Here is a 20,559-nt window from a genome sequence, read left to right as displayed (position 1 = left end):
GTGACACCCCAGGGCTCACAGGGCAAGGATTACAACCTGCCTGTCCTGAATCCACTTCTCCTGCAGACACTCCGGAAAGGCCTGCAGGCCCAATACCAAGCCTGCCAAGCACATCAGCCACATTGGCCATGGATGTATTGCCCTCCCAGCACCTCACAGTCCTCATTGAGGAGTTCATCAGGGACAATCGTGATTCTAGGTTGGAGTGGCACAATGACCTTCAGGCTCTGGGCGAGGTGATCACGGCGAACACAAACCGGCTCTGTGAGGTGCTGGGCCGGATAGCAGATGCCCTGGAGGCAGCACACCCCACACCACAGCCCGAGTGGGTGGACCCACCCTCCCAAAGCTCTTCCACGCAGACCAGCCCGGTCCGACGCTCACTGCGTACATTGCGCTGCCACAACATGGATCCCCCTGGCTCTGGGAGTGCACGTTGACCATGCTGGCACACACATGTTGCCTATGTTGTACCAATGGGACTATTGTGGGGTTGTTGTGGGGGGAGGTGGAGGGGGGTGAGGGTGTGTGTGGGAGTTGGGGGTGAGGGGGAGGGGGGTGAGGGTGTGTGTGGGAGTTGGGGGGAGGTGGAGGGGGGTGAGGGTGTGGGTGGGAGTTGGGGGGAGGCGGAGGCGGGTGAGGGTGTGTGTGGGAGCTGGGGGGAGGTGGAGGGGGTGAAGGTGGAGGTTTTCTTGTACACGTTTGAACATTATTACTCAATACACTGGTTGATCATCCCTAAGAAACAGAGAGGCCATTGATCATTATGCATGTGTCCTTTAATGTCTCAAAGTGCATGGTGTACATGTATCCCCACACCCAGTGCCCAATGTCCTGTCATCCTCACACCCTCAGCTGACTTGTGAGTCAGAAATATTGACCGATCAATGATTGCCGCACGGAACGTCCCTCCTGTGCATCGGCACCGTGATGCTGTCCTGCCATTCCTTCCTCCTCCCCCTCATCCTCATCTGGTGGTAGCAGTTCCACGTCAGGGGGCAGTGGCACGTTCCGACGGATGCACATGTTGTGCAGCATTACACATGCCATGGTGATCTTGGACACCTTCTCGTGGCTGTAGATGAGTGCCCCACCCAACCGGCTGAGGCAACAAAATCGTGCCTTCAACAGGCCGAAGGTCTGCTCTATCACCACCCGTGTACGGGTATGGGATCTATTGTAGTCCTCCTCATGCCTTTTCTGTGGGTTGCGGACCAGGGTCATGAGCCACGGCTTCAAAGGGTAGCCAGCATCACCTGCATGAGAGTGGAATGAAGGTAAGTGTTTGTACATTCATGGTGCAGAACTGTACTAGTCTTACATGGCAGCAGGTGATTACTGGCCATGCATACATGTCCCAGGATACAGTCACCCCATTACTGGCCCAGGTATGTGTCCTGTGCAATGGAATGATGCAGGGGGTAGCTTCTTCCTGATGGGTCATGGTGTGCACTCACGTCTTGTTGCATGTGCGTCGTATATGCATGCAGCAGTGTTGGACTGCATTCATGATCTCATGCGCGATATTTGGTGACAGGGGGGTGTTGGCTGTAGTTGGTAGCATACTCGTCATTCTGCACTGATCCCTACCATGGTGACTTGCAGCAATCCTATGGGGGTGCAGGACCAGTGAACCGCTGTGGGATCCCTGTTAGACTCACTTCTATGCACTCCCAGGGATGACTGTCCTGTGTGTTGTGATGCAGGAGTCAGCGACATGGTGCTATTGCACTGCATGGTGCAGGATGCCCTTACGGTGTGTAAGGGCCGCCGATGAGTGGTGCATGTGTTGTGGTATTTGGCCAGGTTTCCTGTTAGTCATGTAGTGTTAGGTGTCGCCTCAGATTCAGCACTGTGTGGTTAGGTGGTCATGTGCCGTGTCACTTGCCTTAGGGCACAGTGTTCGGTGAGGTACACATCGTGCACTGGCATGAAAATTCCCACACAGGTGGAGTATGCACCCCCCCTTTCCCACACAGGTGGAGTATGCATCTCCCCCCCCTTTCCCACACAGGTGGAGTATGCACCCCCCCTTTCCCACACAGGTGGAGTATGCATCCCCCCCCCTTTCCCACACAGGTGGAGTATGCAGACAACATACTCACAGCCCCAATGCACTGCCATGGCCCATTCAGGTTATTCACCAAGTAGCCAGGCACGTCGTCCAGCATGTTGCTCCATGTAGCGTGGTAGTGTTGAGTTCTGCAGGACCAAGGAGTCATGAGTTGACCCGGGTATCGGGCATTGCAATGTGTGATGACTTTACTGGCATTACACACCATCTGGACGTTGATGGAGTGGTATTGCTTGCGGTTGCGATTCGGCACCTCCATGGCATGCGGGACCACCAATTCAACGTGGGTGTAGTCGAGGGCACCTATGCAATTTGGCATGCCTGCCAGTGCATGGGAGGCAACTTTGGTATCATATATCTCCTGGGGAGTCCGTGGTAGGGATATGTAGTCCCTTGTGTGGTTGAGGAGGGCATCCAGCACTTGGTTGAGTATCCAGGAAAATATGGGCTGTGAAATGCCATGCATGTGCCCCACTGTATGCTGGTAGGTGCCTGTGGCAAGGAAGTGGAGCACAGACACTACCTTCAGTAGAGGGGGGATGGCAGTGCAGATTTCTATGCGTCTCACTATGTCGTCATGTATCAGGTCCACTATGGTGGTAATGGTGTCCCGGTCAAGCCGGTACAGGGTGTGGATCTGCTCTGGTGTGAGGTTGAAGGGGTGGCTCTGATGCGGGGGATTGGGGGCTGCCGGCGTGGTAATGGTGGCTGCACCGGTAGGGCATGCTGGGCCTGTTTCACCCTCCTTCTCCTCCTGTGTATCCTCCGTGGTGGGGGCTGTGGTTGTTGTTGTTGCTATTGTTGTAGTTGCTGCCTTGCAAGCAGGGCCTCCAGCTCCAGGAATGCTGCTACAATTGGTATCATCTTGGTGTGGGAGGGGGTGTGGTGTGTGGGTGTGCTCCTTTTGTGCTGTGACACCATCCATTGCCTCCACCTGTGCTGATTGAGTGCACCTGTGCCTCTTTGAAACACTGCTCATGGTTCTTAACACCTTCTCGGCGATGCCGGTATTTACTCCATGGCGGTAAGGTACTTAGCGGCCTTGTGGAGGCCATTTTTTCCATGTCCGCTTTACTTTGGATCAGACCCGGTTTACGCCATGGTGCTATTTTCGGTATGGAGTGTCGGGCGAGCGCCACTAAACAGCTATTTACGGCCTCGTAATTTACGGCACCGTAAATAACGGTCTGGTGGGTCAGAATGGGCCGTAAAAGGGAAACGATGCCGGTAATCCTTTACCGGCATCGTTTTTCCTTTACCGCCCAACTCGGAATGACCCCCAATGGCAACTTTACATGTTTCTGGGAGACAGTAGTCTGTCCCAGAAAAATGGAGTCAGAAGGAAGTCTAAAAGAAAAGCCTGTATTACTGCACTGAAGGTGCTGTGTAAAACACACAAAAATGGTGCTCATGGAGTAGGCCAGGCTCCAGAGCCCAAGATAACACAAATGGTAAAAACACACAAAGCAAAACACATGTAAGAGTGGGAAAAAGGCTCACACTCTTACTAGGTGAAAAAAATGAATCCTAGAAATCCAGCAAAGCTGCTGAGGGACTCATTAGGTAAGGCAAATTAGCCATTTATGAGAATTCTCCCTAACACTCACCAGCCAGAGGGCCACTCAACACTAAGGAATGACATGGATTCAGGTAAACGAGGAGGAGTAGCCTTTATCGCCAAAACATCCCTTGGCCTTAGAGCAACCCCTTTGTCCAACTTCCGGTCCGCTGAACTTCTGTCAGTTAAGTTCCAACTTTCTGCTACACAAACTATCCTTATGCACCACATTTATAGACCACCAGGCCTCATCTCCTCATTTGAGGATGAGATATCCGACCTCATAGCCACCTATAACAAACAGGATTCCAAGTCATCCTACTTGGGGATCTAAACTTAGGCCTCGGCGATCCTAATGACGCTAATGCGCTTTCCCTGGAAAACACTATCGCCCAGAGTCACAGCCCCCAACACATAACAAAGGCAGAACCTTGGATTAGTTGGCGGATCACAATTGCTCCAGTTCCATCCTTAAAAATTAGCCAATCGCCTGGTCAGACCACCACACCATCTCCTTCTCCATCCAAGGGAAGGTGCAGCCGAACACCCCTCTGGCTACTGTCCCGCAAACCCTCACCAGGAAGACCGCGACATCACTTTGCAAAGCCTTTGCCCTCTAATCCACAATATCCTTGCTCCTGCAAGCTACTCCAACTTAGATATGGAAAACTTGCTGACCTCTATAATAAACCTCTTGAATCAGCAATAGATATCATCGCTCCTATCAAACTTACTAAATCTAAACCGGCAGCCCACTCAAACAAATGGTTCACTCATGAGCTTAAAATCCTTCGGAATGCCAAACGAGCGGCAGAAGCCACCTGGAGAAAAACGCCCAACTGGGCCCGTGAAATAAAAACAGAGATTGCAGAAATGGTAGCCTTCGCTGCGGACCGTGAGTGGATTACACCCAATGAAGCATCTTTTCTTACTTCTTCCCAGGAGCGTACTCCATGGATGTACGCCCTTCCCAAGATGCACAAAGACATCCGGTACCCACCAGAACGGCCTATCATGTTGGGATGTGGCTCTATATTGGAACCCATCGGCAGATTTATTGACTACTTTTTGAAACCCATAAGTATCAGAACTAGATCATATCTCCGAGACACTACTCATACCATTCAACTGTTTGAAGGCCTCCCGTTTGGCCCAGTATCTCCATATCTAGTCACCCTTGATATCAAATCACTGTATACTTCCATACCTCAAGAGGCAGCCATAGATTGTGTTTACGAACATCTCACCCACAATAGCACACAGTCCAGGGTACCGGCTGAATTCATTATTGAACTTTCACACTGGCTTTAAGCAAAAATGTCTTTACTTTCAACAAACAATTCTTTCTACAAATCAAGGGCACGGCCATGGGGGCAACGTCTGCCCCGAGTCTGGCCATCCTATTCATGGCATCCTTTGAAGATAAGTATGTGTACAACCAAACCAATCCATGGCAGGCACACATACTGAACTGGCAGAGGTACATTGACGACATTATTTTTCTGTGGTCAGGGGACGAATCCCCCCTTGGGAATTTCCTACTATGGCTCAACTCTCGTGACAACAATATTCAGTTCACAATGGAGTATGACCGTAAGACCATCCACTTTTTGGACTTAGAAATATCCAACACAGAAGGCAAACTTGCATGCAACCTTTACAGAAAACCCACAGATCGTAACACTCTACTACACTTTAGAAGTGACCACCCACACCACGTCCAACAGAACCTAGCATACGGGCAGTTCCTGCAAATCAGGAGGAACTGCACTTCATTACCAGATTATTATGCCAACTCTGATCTACTGACGAAAGACTCCACCAAAGAGGGTACCCCAAAAAACTTGTATCCACCGCCCAGAAAAGGGCAAGATTCACCAATCGAGACAGCCTTCTGACACCTGAACCACCACAAGAACAGGTGACCCAAGACAGGACCACATGCGTCACCACACATGGCCCCAACTCATTTCGAATCAAAAGAACCATTAAAAAATATTGGCCTATAGTGAGGCTACAACTACCAGAGGACCGACTCCCCAGATTTGCCTTCAAGAGAGGGAGGAACATTAGAGAGTATCTAGTGCACTCCATGCACACACGGGATACCCCTACCACTGGACCCTGGAACTTATGTAAAATCACTGGACATTTCCCTTGCGGATCCTGTTCAGTATGCAAATTCACTATGAAAACCAAGTCTTTTCTTATAAATGGAAGACCATGGACCCTGAAACATCACACGAACTGCAAAAGCAGCCAGGTGATTTATTGTATTCAGTGCCCATGTGGACACAGATATGTAGGTCAGACCAAACGCAAGGTGGGGACCCGCATATCCGAACATCGGTCTAGGATTCGCTGTAAGCTTACAAAATCACCCATGGTAACACATTACCTAGAGAACTGGCACACACCAGACGACCTTGTGTGGTGGGTGTTAGAAAAAGTCGAATCGGGTCCCAACATCCAAACCAGACTTCTCGCATTAGAATCCAGATGGATCCATCGATTGGACACCTTTGAACATGGCTTGAATGAACTTAACATTCCCTAGTTCTAAACACACTCCTTCCCTTTCAACGGTTGTTTCCTCCAGGCTCTCTCCCTCCCACACCCCCTTCATTGGGGTATGCCACTTTGAACCATTACAGACTCACGATATGTCACATTCCTCCTAGCCATGACATGATTTCCCTGGTTCTCACCACCCACTCTACCAGTGCAGAAAGACACTGATTCCTGCCTGTTGCTGGTCAGCTGACACTTCTGTGTCCCCACTTCATCGATCCGTTGCGACACTTCGTGGGCAACCATTTTCATTGCTCACCATCGTTGTCCCGTTATGACTGGGCTCATCCCCACTCATATACATACCGTATTACTTTTGCTTCCCGGGGGGGCATCACAGCAATCCATAGCTATCCAGGATCACTGATACACCCAGGAGGGTCATGCTCCCAGGACAAGCACGCCCCTCCTCTATTAGGACCCTCCCTTCCCTCTCAACCACTAAACCTGTGGCAATCCGGGGCTATCTGCCCATTCTCACCGCAAGTGCGGGTTCTGGGCACACCCCGGCTTCACTGCATTCTGCTTTGCGAGCCGGCTTACTGTGTGGGCCACACAATTAGTCTGAGGCCACTCCCCCTTGCCGACATGTACATTCCAGGAATTTCCTGGCAACTGAGCCACGCTCCTGCAGCGAATGACAAAGCACCACGCAGACTCACCGGCTGAGTTCTACTCACGCAGCGGGTGTGGCGCCGACAGCCAATGGCTGCCTGACACGTCTCCCACTCCCCCCCACTACGAGACCCACAGTCGTAGCTCTGCATCTTCGTTCACAGACAGGCTTCGTCCTGCATCACACAGAGTCGATTGCACACTCTGTCCGCGCGTCCGAAGCGCTGATAATCTAGGTGAGCCGTCTCTTCTATTTACTACCTAGCACACAGGCTCTACTCCGGGACACTCTTTTTATTCCTCCCATCCCCCGCCCGCTGGATATTCACGCTCCCTCCTTCCTCCCTCTTGCAGGTCCGCTCCAGCTGACAGTCTCCTGAACTGCAGCCGGAATTTGGAACCATACAGCAGTGCCGTACTTGTTGGCAGTCTCCCTTTTGTGGGGCTGATTGGACTTTCACTATCTTTTTGCCTCGGCACGCCATCCAGACTACAACGTGGCTTTAACCCTTCACAGCTGCGCCATTTTTTGTACCCCTTCCCACGGAAGGTCCCTGGCACCCCCGTGATAATTAGATCTGTTCCTCAACAGGCACCCAGGTACCACTTTAAAATGATTACATCTCGGCGGCAGGTGGGGAGCACTTGGCTTGTCGGGCACCACTCTTGGGGAGCATGCTGGATTAGAAATAGTTCACCTCTTTTCCACCACTTCCCCGTTTTTTAGGCAGACACAGGAGAAAGTGCTGCATGTCTCCATTTATTAGTTCACTCACCTCTGTTTTTTACCGTGGAGAGTCCCTCTGCTATCTATCGATCTCAAGCATATTTTTTACCATCAGACTTGATTTTAAACCCTGACTCATCTACTAGGATACTAATGGTAGGGACTACACACCTCACTTACATACAGTCTTTTCTCTCTTCCGCACACTGAATACCTTTCTACTTCAATTTTCTTGCAGAACCCACCAGCCCTGATGAAGGCGGAATATTAAAACTGGTCCTCAGCCGTTAAGGGACCAGACTCCGCTGAAACGCAAGAACGTGAGGGGAGCGTGGGGATCACTTCATCCACCCACACATCCTTTTAAATCCATTGGAATAGATGCCCCCACTGCGTTATATTGAGCTACCTAGGGGAGCCCTGGGAATCAAATGACCCCCATTTCAGCTCTAAACCCCTGGCACAGCGACACTTCCCTTCTCCATGATTTACAATAAAACACTATTCACAAGCGGCCATCACCTACAAAACCTCTATCCTCAGGGCCAAAAAAGAGGCCTATGAAAACAGAATTGAGAATGCCAAATCAAGAACAAAAGAGCTCTTAATCATCCTCAGGGAACTCCAGTCCCGCTCCGCACCTACAGAAACCTGTGTGAAAGATGCAACCTGGTGTGAGAGAATCCAAAAAGCCTTGGCAGACAAAATTGCCATGCTACAATCCAGAATCGAACAGAAACAGCCTAGCCAAAAAAGCAAACTCTCCACTACCACCCACCACTAAAACTTCAACCTGCCCTCCCTTCTCTTTCACCCCGGTCTCAACGAAAGAAGTGGAAAGCATCATCAAAGGCCTCAAGCCTTCCAGATGCCAAAGGGACTCCTGCCCAGCTCCCATCATCATGGAAGGGGCCAGCAATCTGGCCCCTTTTATAACAGCCTTAATTATCGCCTCCTTCAAAACAAGCTCAGTCCCTAGCAGCCTCAAGGAGGCTTGGGTCATGCCCCTTCTAAAAAAAACGAACTTGCTCCACCTCCATTCCAAGAAAAAGCACATTGCCTTCCAGCTTTTTTTCAAGTGCCAGGGGGAATACCCCTTAGGTAAAAAAGATATATTTAAATTACCGAGAAAACAGGAAGGCAAAACAACTGTGTTCTAGTCATTAGTGCTCTTACAAAATGCCACTGCAACAGCAGTCTGTCTTATTTCATTATGTCAAAAGAGTGGCAACAGATAACATTTTCTCAAACTTGTATATCGATGGCATAAAAGTAACTAATCAATTCCTCTAAGTTGCCACAAACTTTACACCGGTGTCCGTTGGATTAGACCACTTTGCTGTGAAGGTGGTGGTTCAAGATGTTAGTGCGCAGTTGGAGGAAAAGAGCACGGGCATATCCAGGTGCCATGCTATCTAAATAGGGCTCAAAACCCTCCTCCTGCTTGGACAATAAGTACAACAAACCTATGGACAACTCTGCACATGCCCTTTTCTTGTTCCTGTTAGATACCTCTTTACAATTTTTTTTAACTGGATCTCTGCAACTAGATAATAGTCCTTCAGTGCTGGACCAGCGAACACTCAGGCCTAAGTCCTCCACCACTTTGTGAATAGACCTGAACCAAAGGAGTGAATAAGTACTAGAAACATTCTGTAAACTTATCAATACTTCTCTATATTTTGCAAGTCCTGGGGCACTCAGTCTGTTATTGTATATCAGGGACTTATTTACTAAGATTTATGAAATAGGTTTAAGGTCACATTCCCATTGAAGACTGGCCATGGGGGCACCTTTCGGTTGCACGAGTAAGACCTCAAGAAATTGTTGTCAACCACATTAAGCTGGGCATATGCTGTTTTATGGTCAATTACAACAACAGCACCAGTGTATGAGAAAGAAGATGTGGGTATATTTTTTCCGATACAGGTAATTCATCTAATGATGAAACCAATAATAAAAAGAACAGAGATCAGCTTTAGACAGTAAATAGGACTTTTGTGTAGGCAGAGGTCAATCCAAACACGTGTCCAATTCACACAGCAACAATGGAATCACCTGTATCAAGGAAAAGAAGGCATATTCAATATCCAGCAGAGGATTTATACATGATAATACCCATTTTTTATTGATCATCGCTTACCCTCACAGAAGCACAAAAGTACATATGTTCTAAGGTTCTAAACTGTGTTCCCAGACAGAATGTGAGTGCAGACCAAGTCGAACTGGAATATAGGACAATTTTCAGAATATCAGGGTTAGAGAGTTTTTTGTGGGAAGGAATATGAAGAAGAGCCTGCTCATACATCATTTAAACCATAACTCCCCTTTACGGCTTGTGATCATGATATGCCACTGGAAATTCTCTGCTTTGAAAAAATGTTTCTTAGAGTACTACCATCAATTTGTTCTCATAGATTCCAACCTAATCATAATAACATTACCATGAAAGAACATAAATCTATAAAGCTATCAGTGAGCTACAACAAAACAAATCCATCACTATAAAACCTACAGTCAAGGCAAGAGGAATTATGATTACGGATGTAAGGCATTATGTAGAGATGGTAAAACCATTATTACATAACACAGGTCATTATTCTAAAATAACCACTGATCCCTCAGAGAATCTGATGACACTGTTGTGGGAATGTGGTTGGACTCATGTTCCCTGACACAAAATGAGACATTGTTTCTCATGCCAAGAGACATTAGTAATTCAGTAATATATGCCTTGACTAAAGTCCACCAAAACAGCACAGACCCTCCGGAATGACCAAGAATTTCCTTGTGTGTGTCCTTGTTAGAGCCTCGTTGCAGATATATAAATTAATTCCTCCAACCATTGGAATTACATACAAGATCTTTTTTGAAGGACATTATGTGTGCCATTAGCCTATTGGAAGGACTTGAATATTACCCAGAAGGTGGGATATTGGTGACTTGTGACATTGCAACACTCAGCCCTCACTTTAAAGACCCTGAAATTATCATGGAAAAAATGTAATGAGTTGTTCTGTGCAACAATTATTTCATCTTTGACGATGAGATGTTCTTGCAAATGGAGGGAACAGCCAAGGGCACAGCTTTTTGTGCCAGGTCTGACCAATATATGTATGACAGACATGTTTTTTTCATGGAGGGGTAATGCTGAGCAACTACACATGTTTATAGATTGGCTCAATAAATGCACTATGAATTTACAGAGCATGTGTCACTTTGAAACAGAGGTTCTGCCATTTGTAGACCTTAGGATAGTCCACAAAAATGGCATTTATATGCAATACTTTACTGTAAAGAGACAGACCGCAATTCAGTGCTGGAAACTCCAGCCAACATCCTAAAGCGTTTCAACACAACCTACCTTACTGTCAATTCGTATGCATAAAATTGAAATTTCACTTTCCAGGAAGAGTATGAAGTCCATGCCAACATGCTTATTGAGAGACTAGCTGGTAGGGGTTATCCACGCAGACTATTGACATGTTATGTAAAAAGGGCATGATTTAACAAGAAATGAAACATTACTGAAAATAAGGTTGTACCTGTGATCACCTTTTTGAAATATACTGTACAAATAGGTTGGTTAAGAAACACTGTAATCCCTTCAGATCAACAGGATTCCTGACACAATGTTCCTTATTTGCTCTTAACCATGAGAACATTAGAGATAGATTAGCCAACTCTAGATTTCAAGAATTCTGTTGGCTGTCTCCATGACCACCAGTCTGGCTTCAGAGCTGCCAGAAGCATGGAAACTGCTCTACTTGACATCCGTGAAGATCTGCTCTCCAACCTTGACTCGAACATTCACTCTGTCCTCATACTCCTCGATCTCTCCTTGCTTTCGACACGGTCAACCATATTATCCTGCTCAACTATCTCCATGATAACCTTGGTATCACTGATCAGGCTCTGGCCTGCTGACCACTTTCCTCTCTGATTGACCTTCCCAGGTCCAACTTGGGTCCTTCCTATCATCTATCTTCATCTCTACCTGTGGTGTTCCTCAGGGGTCTAACATCTCGCCCTGGCTTTTCAACCAATACCTGGCAACTCTCGCCCACTGCATTGCCATTTTCTGCTCAAAATTCCAGTGCTATGCAGACGACACTCAACTCATTTTCAGGCTGCCCTTGGACACCTCCTCTTCCTCTCTCATCTCTGATTGCCTAACTGCCATTCAAGATTTGTAGGCCCCCAATCATCTTTGTCTGAATGCCCGCAAGACGAAGATGCTTCTCATCAGCACTCCTTCACCATCCTTTCCCCTCACTCTCTGGCCGGGCTTTCTTGGCCCTCCTCCTATGCCCACCTGCAAGGCTAAGAACCTCAGGGTCATCTTTGACACCACACTTTCCTTTTCCGCCCACATCTCTGAGGTCTCTAAAAAGTCAAACTTCCCACTGCACCTCCTCAGAGGTACACTTCCTTCCCTCTCCTTCCCCCAGAAGCTAATGGTCTCCCAAGTTCTGGTAATTTCTATGTTGGACTATTGTAACAGCCTCTTTCTAAATCTAGATGCCTCTACTCTCTGCCCTCTGCAACTAATCCAGAACAGGACTGCGAGACTTGTCCTTGAACTCAAGCCCTGGGATCATATCTCTCCAGCTCTGAAATCTCTTCATTGGCTCCCAGTAGATGCAAGGATTAAATTCAAAACCCTCTGCATTGTCCACAAGTCTTTCTGGGGCCTGGGTCCAAAATACATTCACCTATCCCTCTGCAAAAACCTCCCCTCTCGAGGTCTTCACTCTTCTACCTCTAACTCCCTCAGGGTCAGTCGTTTTTCAAAGAAACAAGCTGGAGGTAGATCTCTCTCTTCCACTGGGGCCTCCCTCTGGAACAGCCTCCCTGCCACTCTAAAACTTGAGGAGAACCATCTCCGGCTCCAGAAGCACCTCAAGACCTTCCTCTTTGCTTCTGCCCTCGCTCGCCCTCTGCCCTGCTGATCTGTTCCTCTCTTGGCACCGTGCACCTGGCCACCCACTGTCCTCCGGGCCCAGGTACCTGCTCACCCTGCCACCTTCCCGCACTGCCTCCGGGCCACCCCTTGCACTTGGGTCTGTATCTGTACCCATACAGACCCCCCTTTTTCTTCTTGCACTTATCAGACCTGCCCTGTCTGCTGCCTTAAACCCAGCACTTGCCAATTGCTGGCCACACTACTACGGTTTGTTGGTTTTATTATGTATGTATTTATTATTATTTATCTGTTCTCCTTTGCTCTGCACTTTCCACTTCTCCCCCCTTCCATGCACTTTCCCCTACCACTCTCGCATGCACTTGCACGTTCTCAATGTCACTTGTTTTCTTCTCCCCTGTTCCCATCCCTTGCCTTGTTGCGCTCTGAAACACTTGTGTACGAGCGCAATAGAAATACATATCAATATCAACATCAAAAGAAAAACAGCACAATTTTTACTGAAAATAACATTTTGGACTACTGGAATCTACAAAGAACCCCAATTGTTGGCTAAATCCCTTGAGGGAACTGCAGAATATGTGAGTTTACCCTAAAAAAGTAATTTGTTTGTCCATAATGATTTTCAGTGGACACTGTGAAATGTTACAAACTACAATACAAACAATGTAATATGCAGGATGAGCTGTCCTTGTCCATTTATGCATATTGGCGTGACCCCACAAAGTATCCACCACGATAAGTTAACTCATATTGAAAATATGGATCAAAACATCTTCGGCCCCCATGGTCCAGCATTATATTGACAATAACCATAATGACAATGATCTAAAAGGAATGGCAGATGACATGCTTAAGCCAGACAGACATATTATTCTATTGTTAACATGCTGTATAAATTGGAACATAAATGAATCCACCATTTAAATACACATCTAACAGGTTTAAATGAAGAGCTGCAGTGCAGTGCAATATTGTGTTAATTTTCACCATCTTAGTGAATTTACCTTCTATTTTAGCTCAGTTAATGTGCTTTTATTCGGGATACATGTAATTATAATGGCTCAGGGCATTGCAAGGTTGATCAGGTCCACACGTCATGTTCTTGGTAACTTACATGATCACAAGCTGTTCGTTTCATGAACAGTTTGTGTTTTTGTTTAATAGATACATCATACCCCTCAATGTACTGATAACACAGCTACATTTTCTGTTTCAGGATTGAACCAACTTATATTATATACACATCCAACATGGCTGCCTGGCTTGCTTATTTCGATTAGGTATGAGCCTGCTAGTTGATAAGGTTTAACCGCCCTGTAAAGGGGGACCCTCTGCACCTCATCAGCTTTGGACATCTGTGGACTCTGTCACTGGGGTGGGAATAAAGGAATGGATGCCCGGGTACAAGTTCAAAGTCATCTTTAATACAGGTTCAAAAAGACATACTGGAAGGCACACAGTGCTCCTACAATCAGCTTGCTTTTATAGGCCCTTTTCAATGACACAATACCTTCATGCACTTTCAGAATACATCTCTGAATACTTCTTTTAGCCAGAATAAAATCCCTTCTTATCCTTGATTGGTTGGCTTATCTGTCACTCACAAAGCCCACACAAGCACTGGTTGACTGACACATAGACTGATAAACTTATTTTTGGCCCAGTGGGATATAATTACACATGCATTAACTCCTGCCAAGAACCAATCCATATCTGCTTCTCGAGGTCATGCCAAGTTTAATTGGCAGCTCATACTGTTAAAAACATCATGAGCTAATTTTAATTGTTGCCATGTAAGCAGCTGTTCTGATCAATTGGTAGCTTTCCCATGCCTTTATCTGATTTACTATCATTCATGTTTGCTTTCCTTGCCAACATTTCTAAATATACCACCCCAGAAGTGCTTATCTACAGTAAAATGCTGCCAAAGAATATCTGCTATTTGCATGAGTAAGGGCTTGGCACACCTGGTCTCACAACACCATTTTGTATTTGGCATCACTACCACACGGTAGGCCTATTTACTTTTGAGCATAACTCATTTTCTATCCAGTATCCAGAATGTACTTTTAGATATTCATGATGTGTGTGTAATGCCCAAGCACCTTTCACTTCCTGATTCATTCTGACCCCAAAAATATATGTCACCCAACATGCACCCTTTTATCTTCAAAAAACACTATAATTTTGATTTGTGCAATACTAGAACCATTGATCAACCTATCATGTTATCTGTGCTCAGTTTGAGGGGGTTGAGGGGGTCTGGTACCCTCATACAGTGTATACAGTCAACTGTCATCCTTCCAACTCAGTTCAGTGGCACCTTTGAAGCACATGCTGAGCGCTCTGGTAAGTATATAACAAGCGCCTGCAAGGTAACCATTTAAATATGGTAAGCATTACAAACTTTGGTAGGCTCCCTTCTGAAAGCACTAATCAGTTTCACATATAGTGTTTGTAAATACAGAAATCACTAGTTAATGTAACTAGTATTCTCTTTCTGATTGCAGCATGGGGTTGCACTCAGAATGCAAACTGAGGGAGCCATCCTTTCTTTATAAATAAAATGGAAAAATGTCCAAAATATTTTTGACATTCGAGCCAAATTACTTCTGTTATCAAGGTGCCTAATTTTATTATGCATCAGATGTTCTAATATACAATTTTGAAACATCATTAAAAGAGTTTTTTTTGTTTTTGTTGTTGTTTAAAATGTACTACAGATGGACTTGGTGCACACCCCACTCTTTACATTTACAGTGACACATGTCAAAATTATAATTTCCGGGTTGCAGCGATTTGTAATCCAAGCTGCATTTTTGCATAAGATATGTTTGTTTACTGTTGAACACTAGTGCTATCCTCACATTTAAGTGGAAATATTTAAGATATTTGTTTGGGTTCATATTTTTCACATTTTTGCACTCTTGCATTTTATATCATGGTTCAATACGATGAAGTATTTTCTATTGAGTATGAATCAATATTAAATCATTCTTTGAATAAGTCTACACCTTTTTAATTTGTGTTTGGTTACAAAATTGACTATGAACATAACATGGTTGCTAAGTCATGTACCAAAAGTAACGGGGATACTTTTCTTGTAATATGATTCCTGGGCAGCTCACTTGGTGGATTCCCCATCATTTGCCATTTGAGGATCATTGCTGGGGCAAGGAAACCTGTATAGATAAAAAAGATGGGAAAGATTTGTGCATCACTCATGAAATACCAAAATTCAGAAGAAATAATCCAACTTACAATTCTTGTGCAATTGCCACTAAAAGCGCCATACTTTAAAGAAATTCTGGATTCTGCAATGCTTGACCACTGAAAAAAAAGGACCAACAGGTTAGTCACCACCTAACACTTTTTTCTGAACAACTCCTAAAGGAAGCTAACCTCTGGGAAACAAATATATGGCATGCTTTTGTAACCATATTTCATCTTTAAAAAAAAGAACACAACAATACTACAGGACCCCTCAATTAAGAGGCCATGTTGAGAACTCTGAACACTTTTCCAATGAGAAGGAGGGAAGTAGAACCTTTGGCCTAAGACGTCTTGTTGAGACATTTTAACATTTACATCATTAAATATGGAGAAACAGAACTATTAGCTAGGACCTTTGGGCTAAGAAACTCAATTGGAAATGAGGGACATTCCTCTTCTACCAATTGGGGGAAACAGACTTCACCAACAGAAACACAGTGTGGCCTAATTACTGTGTACATGCAAGGTATACAGGAGGGCTCATCAGCTTTTGACAGTCACAGCATAACAGATCAAGGCTATCACTCAACCCACCAGGTTGCTAGCATCTCACTATAATGTTCCTGGAGACTTTAGAAGTGATGAAATCGTCCCAGGAGGATAGCTCAGCGGCAACATGCGCACCTTGGAAGCAAAACGGCACAAAGCAACACAGGTTCAATCTCGGGTCCGCGCTTAGAAACCTCTGGGTGTTTAAGCGCGTTATAAATATGCAACTAAAACAACATAAAAAACTATTATGCAACTAAATAAACAAAAACAATTCCTGTAACAGCGCCTCGATGCCCGCGGGCTGTCTGAGTGCTTTACAATAAAGAAAAAAATGTAAATGTAAGTGTGTGGGTGGAGAACACTTGGATTGAATTCTCAACATGCTCCCCTGCCTTCCATGGTGATTTCAGGGTGGGGGCTACCCATCAGTCATGCTTATTTACTATTTACTGGGTTTGACTCGCCACCTCCTACACACACACCATCTCTACTCCTGGGGAAGCCTCTCCTAGGCTGTACCACTTCTGGCTACTGGAGACTTCCCAGGCAGAATGGGAAGCGGTGTCAGGGACCAGATTAACAGAACCTCATAAATTGTTTGACTAGTCAAGCTGTTACATTACAATTGGCCCTGGAATAGAATACGTTTCTGGGAGCCATGTAAATTACATCAGGGCATTAGGTGGACACATTACTTTGAGATTTACCAAGAGGTACTCCAAGTTATCAGGGCTGAAACAAATACTCTTAGATCTACAGTACAGCCAGCAGAGATGCCACGAATGTCATTACAGCCCAACTCAATAGTCTGAAGGCAAATATTCTCCCCACAAAACCCCCAGAATCCACTAGGCCATGCTCCAACTCCTATGCCAGTTCAGATTGTAACCCCAACCCCAGCTTTGTCCCCTCCTTAACAACATTTCTTCAGAGACCCCAAAAAAATGTGCTTGTTTGATAACCAGTTTCAATTACAGTTCCTGTGGAAGACACAGACCTTTCATAATGAATCCACCAAGGTCGTGTTTATGCTTTCCTATCTTTGGGGTAATGCATTGGCTTGGTTCATTCTTCTAGTAAATAGTTATAATCCCATCGTACATGACTATAGTGGACTTAAGGAATATATTGAAATGTCTTTACTTGCAAGGCCCATGGCTAGGCCCTAGATAATGAAATGCTGGGACTTGTACATGGGAGTCAGGACTTGCTAACTAAGTTACTTTAGTAACCTTCTACCGGCTAGCGGTGGAATCAAGATCGTCTGAAAAAAGCATAAATCTATTTTTTTGTCCTGGCTGATGACAGATGTTAATGAAGTGATAGTACAAGTGGCAAGTCATCTGTATACATGTGCAGAACCATCGGCTAGTGATTATAGCTTGAAATCATGAACGATTGGTTCATGGGAATGAGTCCATTAGTCGAGCAACAAAACATTAAAGAAGACAACTGAACCCATGCACATAGGGACTGTGAGGGGGCTGTGAGGAGTCAGAAATGAGAGTCATATGTTAGTCTCTAAGTTATCAAAGAGAAATGGGTTGGAGAAATGCCTCTATAACCGTATTCTAAGGGGGATTCTCTCTACCTGAAAACTAAACTAAGGATCTGTCTGTGTCAAGTAGTCAGTAAGTTAAAAAAAACAGTCCTTATATCCAGAGCATTCTAAGCGGTACCTCACCCTAGAATCAAAACAAAAAAAGTGTAGGTAAATGTATTTGGTCCACAACCAAACATTTAAATATAGTTCAAACAATAGCAATAGTGCAACAACACAGTTTCTCTGAGTCTTTGGTACTCGATTCACAATTTGTTTTTTTCAAACAACAAATCCAATTGCAGTGTGTTGTTAAATTCAACCAATACATTCCACAACAATCTTTCTTTAACTTCAAACAATACATTAACGACACTCTTTCTTTTACTATTATGGAATGTCTGGTACATCTATGGGATTTTCAGATCCCCTGGTATACTCCACTGCCAGGTATTTCCATCCCAAATGTCAAGCTCTTTACAACACTTCAGGTACCTGGTATACTCCTCTGCCAGGACCTCTGCAAAGGTTCTTGAGGCAAAGGGTTTTCCTTTCTGTCCCCTTTTCCTCTCACAGTCTTTGTTTCCCAACAACCTGGTATTCTTCTGCCAGGGCTTCTGGAAAGGTTCACAAGGTAAGGGGTTTCCTTTCTGCCCCTTTGCCTTTCACAAGCTTTGCTTCCCAGCATTATGGTATTATTCTCCCATAGTGTTGGCAAAAGTTCATGAGGTAAGGGGTTTCCTTTTTCCCCCTGTCTGTCTCACAGGCTTTGCTTCCCAAACTGTCTGGCATTCTTCTGCCAGGCTTCTCAATTGTTTCACTGTTCTTTTACTGTACAAGGTAGAAATGTTCTAAGGTGTTCAATATATTTGCCTAGGGTTGCACTTGTTTCAACATTCCCCTACATTGACATCTCATACATGCAGACCTTCCTGGGGCTTGATGTGGCCCTTTGTTTTGTTGGCTTTCAAACATTCTTCTTATTGGCATTTGAACTTGTGCATTTTCTATGAATGCAATTAACTAAGCTTGGTGTCTTTCTGTCACTTGCAATTTCATGTAGTTTAAACATTCTATGGCATGTGTGTTTTAATGCCTGAGGGTCCCCTGCTGCTCCAGGAAGACGCACCAGGTCTTCTTTGTGTCTTCACCTTGGCTTGTGATTCCACAGTGCTGTTTCTTCTCCTTCAGGATACTTCTGACGCTCCAGTCAGCATCCAACATGGCTCTGTGAACAACCACCTGCTTCCCTGGACCAGAGAACACTGCTTGTTGGTGCATTTGTTTCCCCTGGCATCTCTGCACGGTCTCCAGCCTCGCCATAGCTTGCCTTCATTCATGCCTTCATCCACTCTCTGCTTTTTGTCTCGCCCCACCCATCCATATACCTGGCAGTCAGGAGACCCAGCACCGTATTCCTCATTCTTTCGTGCACAAGAGTTCTGTTCTGTACTGGTTCTGCCGGTTTTAAATGCCCCATTTTGCTTGGGTCCAACACAACAACTAGTCTGCACATTAGACTTCAGGCTTCTCTTGATCGGCATAAACTCCTTCCTCCTCTTCCTCGTCTCAGTACTTGAGGATTTGTCGGAGTTGAAGTTCATAGTTGTTAATAGATTTCTTAGATGTGGTTGTTCAAAAGCTTTACATAAGGATACATCATAAACGAAAGTTGTTACATATGAGTTGTGAGTATTTAAGTCATAAGTGGGGTTTTGAATAGTGTTATGTTTGGAAAGGTTTTCTGACTTTTACTATAGGGCCGCACTGTTAGATGACAACAGGTTCTTAAGGATTTAGACATTCTGGAGTTTTCCTGCAGGGAAATATGGGAATCTCTTATTTGATGCAGTCGTCACCTCCCCATGGTGGCTGTCTTCCTCTATGAAATCCTTCCTGATACGGCCTCCCCCAGTACACAAATCAGGCAGTAACTGCCATCCCCTGGCCTTAGGGGAAGAGGCCAGAGTAGGGAAATCAGTGATGACTCCACTGGACACATTTAACCATGCAAATAATATTGGCCACTGCCAGGCTAGATAGTTTTCCAACACAGATTCCTTCGGACCTTCCATAGTTCCTAATTTCTTACTGGTACCTTTTGGTCTAGGGTGCATTCTCATATTCAATGCATGGGTCTTCCTCAATAACAGCAGTTACAGATGATAATGTGCCAATAATGGGTCTACAGAGGCCTTCCCCACAGGACAATATCCAGACATTTGACCATGCAGCTATTAATGACCACTAAAACAGGAAAGTCCTAGGAAGCAGTAGTATGCATTGACTGTGGGACCATAAAAATTAAATGTATTGCACTTTGCAACTACATCCATGAATAGACAGTAGATGTATGTGTCATGAGGGTACCAGTCTGACCTCTAGAACAGTAAGATATCTAAGTGACCAAACACCCTGCCATGTTTATATAATCATGCAGTATCAGTTACTTTATACCTCATCTATGTTCCATGCTTAACAGTTATTTTAGGTATCCCTTAACTAGATAATATGAGCCAGTGTTCTGGGGGGACAGAACCCTGCAACACAAAAAGGAAACAATCCTTTGAGAATAAGACAGATGGGAATTCTAACATAAATCAGAACACCCTTGAGCCATACCACTCAGTTAAAATGGAACCCAAATCATAAACCAGGACTATTCGCTGCATAACATGGGGCTTGGGCAACAGAGCCTCTGACTTCAGTTAGGATATCATTGTAGAGTAAAAAGGAAAAAGAGAGAACCACACTTAAGGAGCCTATTATCAGGTACTTCTCT

The sequence above is a fragment of the Ambystoma mexicanum genome, chromosome 5p (assembly GCF_040938575.1).
Source record: "Ambystoma mexicanum isolate Mex_15411 chromosome 5p, UKY_AmexF1_1, whole genome shotgun sequence".
Taxonomy (NCBI): domain Eukaryota; kingdom Metazoa; phylum Chordata; class Amphibia; order Caudata; family Ambystomatidae; genus Ambystoma; species Ambystoma mexicanum.
This window is presented reverse-complemented; position numbering follows the sequence as displayed.